The sequence below is a fragment of the Balaenoptera physalus genome (genome assembly GCF_965194825.1).
Source record: "Balaenoptera physalus genome assembly, chromosome: 1".
In the NCBI taxonomy this organism is placed as follows: domain Eukaryota; kingdom Metazoa; phylum Chordata; class Mammalia; order Artiodactyla; family Balaenopteridae; genus Balaenoptera; species Balaenoptera physalus.
Window position 1 is genome coordinate 186,889,844 of NC_138882.1, and position 12,038 is coordinate 186,901,881.

Below are 12,038 nucleotides of genomic sequence, written 5' to 3' on the forward strand. Positions count from 1 at the left end.
ATATAACTGAATCACTTTGCTGTATACCTGAAACTACCACAATATTGTAAATCAACTATACTTCAATTTAAAAAAAAAAAAAAAGAAAGAAAGATGGGATGAAAAGCACTGTAAGATGCCCCCACTAGTAAATGGAGGGCCAAACCAATACATCTGCATTTTGATGCAGCTGCAAGGGATAGTCACTCATAAATTTACCAAAAATTACCTACAATTCAAAGTTGTGTATCTTTTCGATGTAACTGACCGTTTAACTGCTTGCTTTTGGTGACTGACCTGGGGACCAGACTGTCCTGGTGAGAGGTTCTCTTCCAGATGTGATATGGCAATGTCTAGAGACATTTTTGAATATCACGACTGGGGGGATTGCTACTGGTACCTTGTGAGAAGAGACCATGGAGGCTGCGAAACTTCCTACAATGCACGAGATAGCCCCCCGCAGCAATGAATTATCCAGCCCCAAATGCCAACAGTACCAAGGCTGAGAAACCCTGTCCTAGATTAAGGCAAAAATGGCCTAAGAGACTGCATCAGTGAACTTCATATTCTGCACCGATCCTCTTTAAGCCTTCCCGAAATCAGTTTTGCAAACCTGTTCATCAGGCTCATTCATAAAATGATACAAATGGAAGGGAGACGACAGTGGTTTATCGCTCTTCTTAACTGTCCTGGAGCTGCATTGCTGGTACCTGGACACCAGACAGTGCTGATACAAGGGACCCCCTTAGTCAGTAACTGCAGACACCAGAAATCCTCTGGTTCCAGCTGCAGTATTTACAGTCAGTGCTGATTTACTGCTGTCATTACAATAACTGCTGTTTATTAGCATTACAAAACAGAGATTATTTTTAGTATTCCGTAAAGTTAACATGAGGGAACTTGAGACACAAAAGTTTAAATGGGTTTCAAGATTGCTCAGCTAGTAGATCCTAGGTAGAACCGTGGGCTCCAAATCTTGCTCTGAGCCAAGCATGTCGGACACCAGCCCACCAAGCCTGACACTCCAGGTTTGCTGTGGCAGGCATCCCACTTGGAACCAGCCCTTTCGGGATCCTTTCCAAGCACTTTGCCCCACCTCCAGTTATTCACCTTAGTGCCAGGAGATACTCTTATCCCAACTGAGAGGCCTCCACTCACCAAAAACCCCAAAACACAATGCTCTACAAGAGTTAACCTCCAGGGAAAATCTGTTTTTATTTGTCAATAGTGTCTTGCATTTCCAGAGAAGATTAACTTTTATTTGTCAACAATGACAGTAAAAACATATAAGAAAATAAACAGCATTTGGAAAAATACTAATTTCTTTCCAAAGATCTTTTTTAAAGCTACATTGTTATGTAAAATTAGGAATCTGCTAAAATTACTCTGTACACTTATTTAAAGACGAGATTACAAGAACAAATTTCTTAAAATAAGAAATGTTTAACAGCCTGAGTAAAGGAAACACTTCTTTCTATAACTTTAAATGAGTAAACCTACAAAAACAAAACATGAACCTGACTAACCTAGTCTTACTATGTAGAGTCCAAACACACTTAAGCAAAGAGCCAAAGTTGGAACACTCTTTACTTTTGAAGTTACTGCCACTGATTCTGGTCCTAAATGCCAACAAACTCTCTCTGGTGCCACCTACAAGTGCTCTCCTTATAAAGGGAAACAACTGTCAGTTTGTACACAAGATCTGGCCCTACCCTACCTCCCCTGAAGGTGGACGAATGCAAAGCACAGATTAAGAGAAGATGGGGTGAGAAACACTATAAAACGCCCTGTGCAGTACATTGAGGCCCAAGCTAGACGGCATCCATTAGCTCTGCTAAGCATCTAGACCAGGTTTGAGGCCACTTCAAGGATTCCGTTAAGGAATCCGGTGTCAGGAAGGGCCGCCAGACTGGCCAGAATCCCAAAGTGTTTTTATACTCTGGTCCATCAGGGTTTCTAGGCCTGGTACTAACCCCACCTAGCCTACCCTAATCGGTGGGGCAGGTGACACTGGGGATCAGTGCTCAGCCTACCGGTGGGCAGACAGCCGGCCATGACCTTGAGCCAGGCCCCTCCCTCGAGGAGCGGCTGGAGCCCTGGAGCCCTGAGTAGGAAGGGCTGGCAACAGGACGCGGGAGCGGAGGCGGCGGGGCTGAGGGCTGCCGGCCCTGGGAGCTCGGACATCGGAGGCCGGAGAGGGACGGGGGCCCCGCAGGAAGGAGACTGCCCAGGAGACGAGGCTCCTCCAGCCCGTCTGCCGCCCCTCTGCTCTCAGAACCCTACGCCCGGCTCCAGGGGCCGGAGACCCCACCTCCCAGATAGAGCCTGAAGGGAACGGAGCCGCGCGTCCCAGCCCCGGAAGGAGGGGCTCAGCCAGGGCGTGACCCCAGGGGCCGAGGGGTAAAGAGAGGTTTGAGGCCTGATATCCCCATCCCAGAACGTGACCCCAGAAGGCTGGAGAAGGGGGTGGTTAAGACCCTCTGGAGCCCTGACTGGAGCCATGTTCTTGGGCATAAGGCAGGGGGGCTCACACCCTGGGCTCCCGCGTGGAGACCGAGGCTCCGGCGGGGAGACGCGGCCTGACACCCCCTCGATCCCAGGGCACCAGGCTGCCCCGACCCGGGAAAGGGTGCGGGTCCGGCGGGGGTTCAGACTCCCCAGCATACGGACGCCGAAGTACCGGGAAGCTCAGAACGCCCGAGCGTGTGGCTCGGGCGCCCGCAGGGCCTCGGACTCGAGGGTCCCGGTGAGGGCGGGGCGCTCGGGGCCGTCTGGGGCTCGGACGCCCCAGGGATCCCCCGAAGAGCTCAGACAGCCGGAGGGCCGGACGCCGGGGTCCCCGCGCTTCCAGCGCAGCGCTCCGCCCGGGCGGGCCGGGGCCTCCAGGTCTGAAGCGGAGCCGGAGCGGCCGACCGCAGGTCCACGCCCGCCCTGCGGCCCCCGGCCCTGCTCGCCGCCCGGCGCCGCCCCGCCTCGGCCCGTACCTGTCGGTGTCCCGTGCCGCCCGCCCCAGCCAGGCACTGCGCGGCGCTTCCTCTCCGCCGCTCCTCAATGGCGCTGGCCCGCGGCGCTCAGACCCGCCCCGACCCGACCAATCGAGCGGGCGACGCGCCGGCGCCTGGCCAGCCGAGCGCCGAGTCATCGAGGAGGCGCCCCCTGGCGCCCGCGGCCGCTCCTGCAGGGCTGCCCGCCCCTCCAGGGCTCGCAGGTGCTGGGGCTGAAGCGGTAGAAAGGCCCAAACAGCCCCTCCATTTTACAGCGCGGGGGTAAACCGAGTCCGGGGAAAGGATAATATATAGGATATATTGGCTCAGAAGTATTGGAACCCAGGATTCTTCCTTCTACGACGACCCGCCCGCAATCTGTTCGCCACTTATCAGCCGCAGGAGTCTTAAAACATAATTCATATAATGCCACTTCCCTGGTTAAAACCTCTTCCCCATTATACTTACATTAAAACCCACCTCCTCAGAGAGCCGACACCAAGATCCTGCTGAATTTGTTCCATTCCCATTTCTGCCACTCTTTCCCGGGCCCACTCTGTCCCAGCATCCTTCAGTTCCTACCCCGGGACTTTTGCATTTGCATCTCTCTACTTAGGATGCTTTTACCCTAACTGCTGTCCAATGGGAATATAACGCAAGCTACATAGTACGTTTATTTAGTCGGTACGTTTTTTACAGGAAAAACAAAAAGGTGAAATTAATAATGTATTTTATTTAATCCAATATGTTCTAAATATTATCATCTCAACCTGTAACCAACAGAAAAAAATTATTAATAAGATATTTTGGGGTTTTTTATATTAGTTTTTTAAATCTGGTGTGTATTTTACACTATTGCACATCGTAATACAAACTAGCTACATTTCAAGTGCTCAATAGACTTGTATGACTACAGGGCAGCTCTGGATAATCATATAGGCCACTCCTTGCTTCAAATATTCCATCTCAGAGAGGATTTCCCTGCTGCCCTATCTGAAGTTCCCCTCATCAATTACCCTGTTATATTATCTTAACAGAACTTAATGTTGCCTGAGATGAGATTATCTTATTTGTTTATACCTATGTTATCTTTCGTCACTCTGAAAGTTTACTGACAGCAGAAATTATATCTTTTTCACAAATGTTTCCTCAGTACCTAGACATGGCCTAGCACAGAAAAGGCCCAATGCTATGAAAGAATGAACAAATGAACGCCTCATCTTGGATTATCAGCAGAAAGGCAGGAAGAACATCTCAGGCTCATAAAAAGTCAGAAGATTCAGGACGCAGGCTGGCAAGGTTGCAAGAGTATCTATTTACCATGACAGTTATCAGCCCTCATGATGCTAAGCTAATGAAGGTGCTTGTGGGCTGACTCACTCCCAAGCAAGGCCTGAGTTTCTCCGAGGTGGGGGTCAACCCATCAGAATCTCAACACTGGGTCCCCCCAGAAGCTGAGGTTTGGGTGTAAAACCCTAGACTCCACAGAAGGCAGAAGGGAAGGCAGCCATCAGAGCTGAAGGAGCTCAGGGTCCAGATCTTCCAACACAGAGACACCTGACTGTACCTGGGGAGTTTATTTAAAATGCAGATGCCAGGGTGCCATTCCTTCAACCAGTATCACTGAGAGTCTTTGGGCCTCAGTTCCTTATCAATCTTAACATACGTTTACCGCACAGCCATCCCACTCCCAGGTATTTACGCAAGAGAAATGAAAGCACATGTGCATGCAAAGACTTATACACAAATATTCATAGCAGCCTTAATCATCATAGCCCCAAACAGGAAGTAATCAAAATATCCATCAACAGAAGAATGGATGAAGAGATTGCAGGGACTTCCCTGGTGGTCCACTGGGTAAGACTCCACGCCCCAGTGCAGGGAGTCTGGGTCAATCCCTGATCAGGGAACTAGAGCCTGCATGCGTGCCGCAACTAAGAAGTCCGCAGGCCTCAACTAAGAGTCCGCATGCCGCAACTAAACATCCCACATGCCACAACAAAGATCCCACATGCTGCAACTAAGGCCCAGTGCAGCCAAAATAAATAAATAAATATTTTAAATGTTTATAAAAGAAGAAAAGAGATTGCAATGGACCCATGCAGTGGAATACTACTCAGCAGTAAAAAGGAGCAAACGGCCGATACAGATACTATCTTGGAGGAACCTCAAAAGTATTAGCTTTGTGAAAAAAGCCAGACCACGCAAGGCCATGTACCGTAATGATTTCATTTCTATGCTATTCTAAACTAGAACGGCACAAGCAGATCAGTGGTGGCCAGGGGACAGGGGTGGAGGGAGGGGATTGACTAGGAAGGGACAGGAGGGAACTTTTCAGGGTGATGGAGCTGTTCTGTATCTTGATTGTTGTGATGGTCATGAGGCTGTATACAGTTGTCAAAGTTCATTGACGTGTGCACTTAAAATTGGGAAATTGTGTTTTCTGTTAATTATTCCTCAATAAAGCTGATATTTAAAAGATCTCCGCCCTCCTGGGGCTTACATACCAGCAAGGGAGGAGAGACGGAGAACAAACAAAGTCAGCATAAGATATAGAGTGAACAGGATGGTGATGGGCACTAAAGAGAGAAATAACGCAGGGAAGCAAGGTAGGAAGGAGGAGTGTACAGTTTTAGATGGAGGCCTCAATGGGAAGAACTGACCCCCAAGGGTTCAAGTTCAGGGAGTCTGCAGGGGGACCCAGCTCCCCAGGTGATGGGTTTGGAAATGCAGAGCTGGTCCAAAGCCTTCATTGTACAGAAGGGGAAACTGAGGACTAGGAAGGGGAAGGAACTTAAAGTCATGCAGAGAGACCATAGGACAATGCCAGACTCTGCTGTGAGCCTCAGTCCCTCTCCGTAATGGCCCCAGCCCTTCCTGCACCAGCCCACTGCCCTGAGCTTCAATTATTAGAGCAAAATTTATACTTGTTATGGAGAAAACAGGGAACAGAGAGGTCAAATGTTGTCCTGGCAGAGGGAAAGGGGTTGTGTTGGCCACAGGGAAGGTCCTCCCATGGTTCCCCACCCATGCTGTGGCCCCCAAAGCTGCAAGTTTCTGACACATGACAGGTGAGGGGCTGCAGGAGATGAGGGATGTCCTTAATTACCATCCACACTAGACTCTGAGATGTATGTTGGCCCAGAAGGGCCAGGCTTTCTGGGGCAGGCAGATGTGAGGGGCCCTGCTCAGTACTCCCCAATATCAGGCCCCTCCCTACCCGGCCTTCAGATCATCTAGACCAGAGTGGCTGCAGACAGTCAGCCAAAACTGCTGGAGAAATGTTCCTTTTGGCCCACACAAAGCCTTAAAATAATTGAAGTTAAGTTACATTTTAAAAGCTGGAGATCACTTGTGAAAATCTATATTTGGAGCTTCTCTAGAAAAAAAAAATGGAAGAATTGGCAATGGTGGAACCCCCATCCTCCCTAGGCTTACATTCATTCGTTTATTCTTTCACCATTTATTGAGCACCTCCTATACGCTTGGCACTCTTCTAAGCACTTGGGGCTACATCACTGAGCAAAACAGACATATTTTTGTCTATAAAAATGCCCTATTGGAGTTTGCATTCTAGCAAGAGGAGCAGACGGTGAGCAATAAATATAACATATGTAAATTATACAATATCTGAGAAGGTGGTAAGTACTGTAAGAGTCCCATGGGAGAGGTAGGCATCTTAGGGGAGAGGGAGCTATAATTTTAAATATGAATTAATTTAATCAGATCCAAAAGTTTCCAGAGCAGCACTGTCCAATAGAAATATAATGCAAGCCACACACAGAATTCTAAATTTTCTAGCAGCCACACTAAGAAAAGTGAAAAGAAACAGGTGAAATTAGTGTTAATATTTTATTTACCCTAACATCTCCAAAATGGTATCATTTCAACATGTAATCAGAATAAAAATTATTACTGAGCTATTCTATATATGTTTTGTCCTAAGTCTTCAAAATTCAGTATTTGTATTTGACAGTGCAGGTCCGGAGTCTCTTGTGAAAATGCAGACAGCCTGGGCAGGGGTGGTACTGTCACTCTGTGGGAAGAAGAAGGACAAAGGACAGACCATAGCTCAGGGCTCAGCCCCATCATCTTACAGAGGGATTCTGAGCTCCAGAGAGGGACAGTGGCTGCTCCAACTTCACACAGCAGGTTATGGGTGGAGCTAAGGTACAATCCCAGGACTCTTAACCTTTAGGTTTGCCCTGAGCAAACTCCCAGCTTTCCAGATGCTGCCCTGGTTCCTGGTTTCTGAATATAGAGCTCCAGGTGGAGCAGAGAAGTCCTCAGAGAGAGAGAAAATTCTTCAGAGCTGGTTATCAGGAGCCTCCCACAGTAAACAGACTGTCCACCCAACTCAACTCCTTAGATGAGTATCAAGCCCAGCCGGTCCTGCCCTCCTCTGCATGGCAGGGATAATGGGTACCTTGCCTATCTCCCGGAGCAATTATGGAGATAAAATAACCGAAGCTCGGTTTCCCAACTCTTAGAGCAGGCAATGCTCAGATCTCTCCCATGATGTGGGAAATAAAACCCAACATCCTTCCCCTGGCTTCTGAAGCCACCCTCCTGACCTCATGTCCTGTCCCCGGGGTTCCAAGGCTGTCCCACCCTCCCTTTACCAAGGCCTCTACTCAAATACCAGCTCCTCAGAGAAGGCTTCCTGAACTCCCCTTGCAAACTAGCAATACCCCCACTCCTGTCTGTCCCCTTACGTTGCTTTATTTTTCTTCTTAGCACTCACCACTGGCATAGCCTACACATATTTTTTTACACAGCCCCTCCTAGCATGCCAGCTCCAGCTGGCATTCTGTTGCATCCCCAGGACCACCACCCCCAACACACAAAAATAGCCACTAATATTTACTGAGCACTTACTATGTGCCAGGCACAATTCCAAGTATTTCATAGATAGTAGTTCATGTATTAATCCCTTACTCTGAGGGACGTAATATTTTCACCTCATTTTAGAGATAAGGAGAGTGAGGCGCAGAGAAGGTCATTAACTTGCTTGAGGTCACACAAACAGGAAGTGGTGGAGCCAGGATTCACACCTGGAAAGGTGGACGTTAAGGTCCACAACTCTTGACTTCTGTGCTAATCCATCAGGGTGCCCCATAACGATGATGCCTGAATGCAGACTAGATGAAAAGGAATCCTAAAGTCGCTTGCTCCCATCTGTGCTGGCCTACCTTACTGAAACCACTTGTTCTGTCTCAGTTAAAGAAAAGAAAGAAGCAGGAGAGTTCAACTGGCCCATTTGACTGGTTAACCCATCAGGCAGGTGGCTGCCTTCAGTTACTCCAAATTTACCCACTGTGATATTGTGATTTATAATAAGAAATACATATTTGATCTTCATCCTCCATTCCTGGCTCACAACTCTTAAAAAAATCTTTGGAATTTCCCAAGTGAAGAGAGCAATGGAACATCTTTTGTTCAAATATTTGTTCTTGGGTCCTCATTTCTGAAATAGCTCCAGAGCCATAAAGGCAAAACCAGTGTCTTATTATTCATATCAAACCCCTTTCAGTCACACCTAAGTTTATGTTAATAGGTGGCTTTTGGAAAGCCCCTAAGGATGGGGGCTGGTTGCCAGGGGAATGAACCACGTGATTAGAGGGTTGGAACTTTCCACCTCAACCCCTTACCTCTGGGTTGGGAAGAGGGGCTGGAGGTTGAATCAATCACCAATGGCCGGTGATTCAATCAAGCATGCCTATTAATGAAGCCTCCCTAAAACCCCAGAAGGACGGGGTTCAGAAAGCGTCCAGGTTGCTGAACAAGTGGATGTGCTGGGAGGGTGGTGCACCCAGAAAGAGCATGGAAGCCCCGGCCCCTTCTCACGTAAACGTTGCCCTTTGCATCTCTTCTGTCTGGCTCTTCCTGAATCTGAGCTGTATCCTTTGTAATAAGCTGGTAGCCTAACAAGTAAATTGTTTTCTTGAGTTCTATGAACTGCTTTAGCAAAGTAATGAAACCCAAGTTGGTTGTCGTATAAGAGGTCTGTCAGAAGCACAGGTGACACCTGGACCTGTGATTGGTGTGTGAAATGAAGGCAGTCTTGTGGGAGTGAGCCCTTAACCTGTGAGATCTAGCGCCACCTCTAGGTAGCTGCAAGTGTTCAGTGAGTCCCTTCGCCCACTGCCCACCTTAGCCGGACAGGGGAAGCCCTTTAGACCTGGCCCCTCTCTTTCCCTCTCACTGTGCCCTGTCCTAGCCCCAGGTCGTGCTCCGGCCCTCCCTCCATTCGTCAGGCCTCTTCTCCAAGTCACCTCTCTGGTCCCGTCCCTGATGTCCTGATCCAGGAGGGGGATACTCCAATCCTTCCGTTCTCTGTGGCCAGCTTCATTTTCTTCATACAGAAAGGAGACAGACTTTGTAGAAACTCTAAGTTGAAATTTTAATGCGGCTTGGATGTGTGCGTGAATCCATTTTTAGAAAATACTACCACCCATTAATCATGGCCCAGCCATAATTAGTGAGTTAGGTATACTGTTCTTAAGAGCAGTACCCCGTACACATGAGCGGGAATGAGAGCTCTATCCTGGGATGCTGACTGGTGCAAAGAAAAAGTAGATTAGATGCTATTAAGAAGCATGTAATACCCCTAATCTAATACTTGTACCATCTGCTCTAAGCCGTTTGTGTGTTTTCTTTTTTTTTTTTTTAAACTTTGGGTTTATTTATTTATTTATTTATTTATTTATTTATGGCTGTGTTGGGTCTTCGTTTCTGTGCGAGGGCTTTCTCTAGTTGCGGCAAGTGGGGGCCACTCTTCATCGCGGTGCGCGGGCCTCTCATTATCGCGGCCTCTCTTGTTGCGGAGCACAGGCTCCAGATGCGCAGGCTCAGTAATTGTGGCTCACGGGCCTAGTTGCTCCGCGGCATGTGGGATCTTCCCAGACCAGGGCTCGAACCCACGTTCCCTGCATTGGCAGGCAGATTCTCAACCACTGCGCCACCAGGGAAGCCCTGTGTGTTTTCTTATTGTCTCTCTTCCCACCCATTTGTTTTAGTCGTTGCTGTATCCCAACACCTAGAGCAGTGCCTGCCGTGAAGTAGGAGCGCAGTAAATACTTACCCATTCAAACACTGGGAGCCGGCAGGATGCATTTGTGGTACTTAAAGCCATGAAGCTGGATGGGACTTGCAGGGGAGGGTGTGGGAGGTGGAGAAGATGCCCAAGCGCCGAGATGAGGAGGGAGAAGCAAAGGAGGCAGAAGGAGCCCCCAAGACGAGCCGGCGGGAGAGCCAGGGGTGTGTGTGTGCTCCTGGAGGCAGATGAGGAACGTGTTTCAGGGAGGGGGCTGGTCACGTGGGTCAAACGCTGCCCACAGGGGGAGCGAGAGGAGCCCTGAGAGCCTCTGTGAATCAAGCAGCAGTGTTAGTGTCAGCAGCGACCTGGCCAGTAGAGTTTTAGTGGTGAGGTGGACACAGCCTCACTGGCGTGAGCTCAAGAGAAAATGGGAGAAGATAAACTGGAGACAGTGAATGCCAATAGACAACATTTTCTACGTGTTCTGCTGTTAGGAGTAGCTGGGAGTTCCTTGGCAGTCCAGTGGTTAGGACTCAGCACTTTCACCTCCATGGCCCCGGGTTCAATCCCTGGTCCAGAAACTAAGATCCTACAAACTGTGCAGTGTGGCCAAAAAAACAAAACAAAACAGTAGCTGGGAAATCTGACAGTAACTGAAGGGAGAATTGTTTTCCAGAAGGTTTTTGCTGTTTGTAATTGTAGTGAAATGCACATAACATAAAATCTGCCATCTCAGTCATTCCTGAGAGAACAGTTCAGTGACGTTAAGTACAGGCACACCTTGTTTTATTGCATTTTGCTTTATTGTGCTTTGCAGATACTGCGTTTTTTACAAACTGAAGATTTGTGACAACCGTGCGTCTAGCAAGTCTATCGGTGCCATTTTTCCAAAAGCATTTGCTCACTTTGTGTCTCTGTGTCACGTTCTGGTAATTCTTGAAATATTTCGGGAATTCCCTGGTGGTCCAGTGGTTAGGACTCCACACTTTCACTGCCGAGGGCCCTGGATTCAATCCCTGGTTGGGGAACTAAAATCCTGCAAGCCCGAGGCACGGCCAAAAAAAAATTCTTGAAATATTTCAAACTTTTTCATTATTATTATATTTGTAATGGTGAAATGTGATCAGTGATTTTTGATGTTACTATTGCAATTGTTTGGGGGGCATCCAAAACCACGCCCAAATAAGATGGTGAAGTTAATCAATGTTGTGTATGTTCTGACTGCTCCACTGACCAACTATTCCCCCATCTCTCTCCCTCTCCTTGGGCCTTCCTGTTCCCCGAGACACAACAATATTTAAATCATGCCAGTTAATAACCCTACAATGGCCTCTAAGTGTTCAAGTGAAAGGAAGAATCACACGTCTCTTACTTTAAATCAAAAGTTAGAAATGATGGGGGACTTCCCTGGTGGTCCAGTGGTACAGAATCTGCCTTCCAATGCAGGGACGTGGGCTCGATCCCTGGTTGGGGAACTAAGATCCCACAAGCAGCGGGGCAACTAAGCCCTTGTGCCACAACTACTGAACCTGCACGCCTCAACGATAGAGAGAGAAAAAACCCACACGCCACAACTAGAGAGAAGCCCACTAGAGAGAAGCCCGTGGGCCGCAGTGAAAGATCCCACATGCCTGAACAAAGATCTTGCATGTCGCAACTAAGACCTGATACAGCCAAAAAAAAAAAGTTAGAAATGATGAAGCCTACTGAGGAAGGCAGGTTGAAAGCTGAGATAGGCAGGTAGGCCTCCTGTGCCAGTTAGCCAAGTTGTGAATGCAAAGGAAAGTTCTTGAAGGAAATTAAAAGTGCTACTCCAGTGAATATATGAATGATGAGAAAGCGAAACAGCCTTATTGCTGATATGGAGAAAGTTTTGGTGGTCTCGATAGAAGATCAAACCAGCCACAACAACGCCTTAAGCCAAAGCCTAACCCAGAGAAAGGCTCTAACTTTCTTCAATTCTAGGAAGGCTGAGAGAGGTGAGGAAGCTACAGAAGAAAAGTTTGAAGGCAGCAGGGGTTGGTTCATGAGGCTGA

At 48.2% G+C, this 12,038-nt stretch overlaps 1 protein-coding gene across 11 annotated transcripts in view; it reads right to left on the minus strand.

Annotated features, from left to right (window-relative positions):
- The window catches only part of VPS13D (vacuolar protein sorting 13 homolog D), a 253,994-nt gene extending 243,971 nt beyond the window's left edge, over positions 1-10,023 (minus strand). For 3 of the 11 annotated variants that reach the window (XM_082416954.1, XM_082416955.1, XM_082416946.1), the window contains exon 1: positions 2,964-10,021. The gene's annotated coding sequence lies outside the window, so the exon portion shown is untranslated. The other 8 variants (XM_082416950.1, XM_082416945.1, XR_014251756.1 and 5 more) reach the window with 7 other exon arrangements.
- Between the last annotated feature and the right edge of the window lie 2,015 nt (positions 10,024-12,038).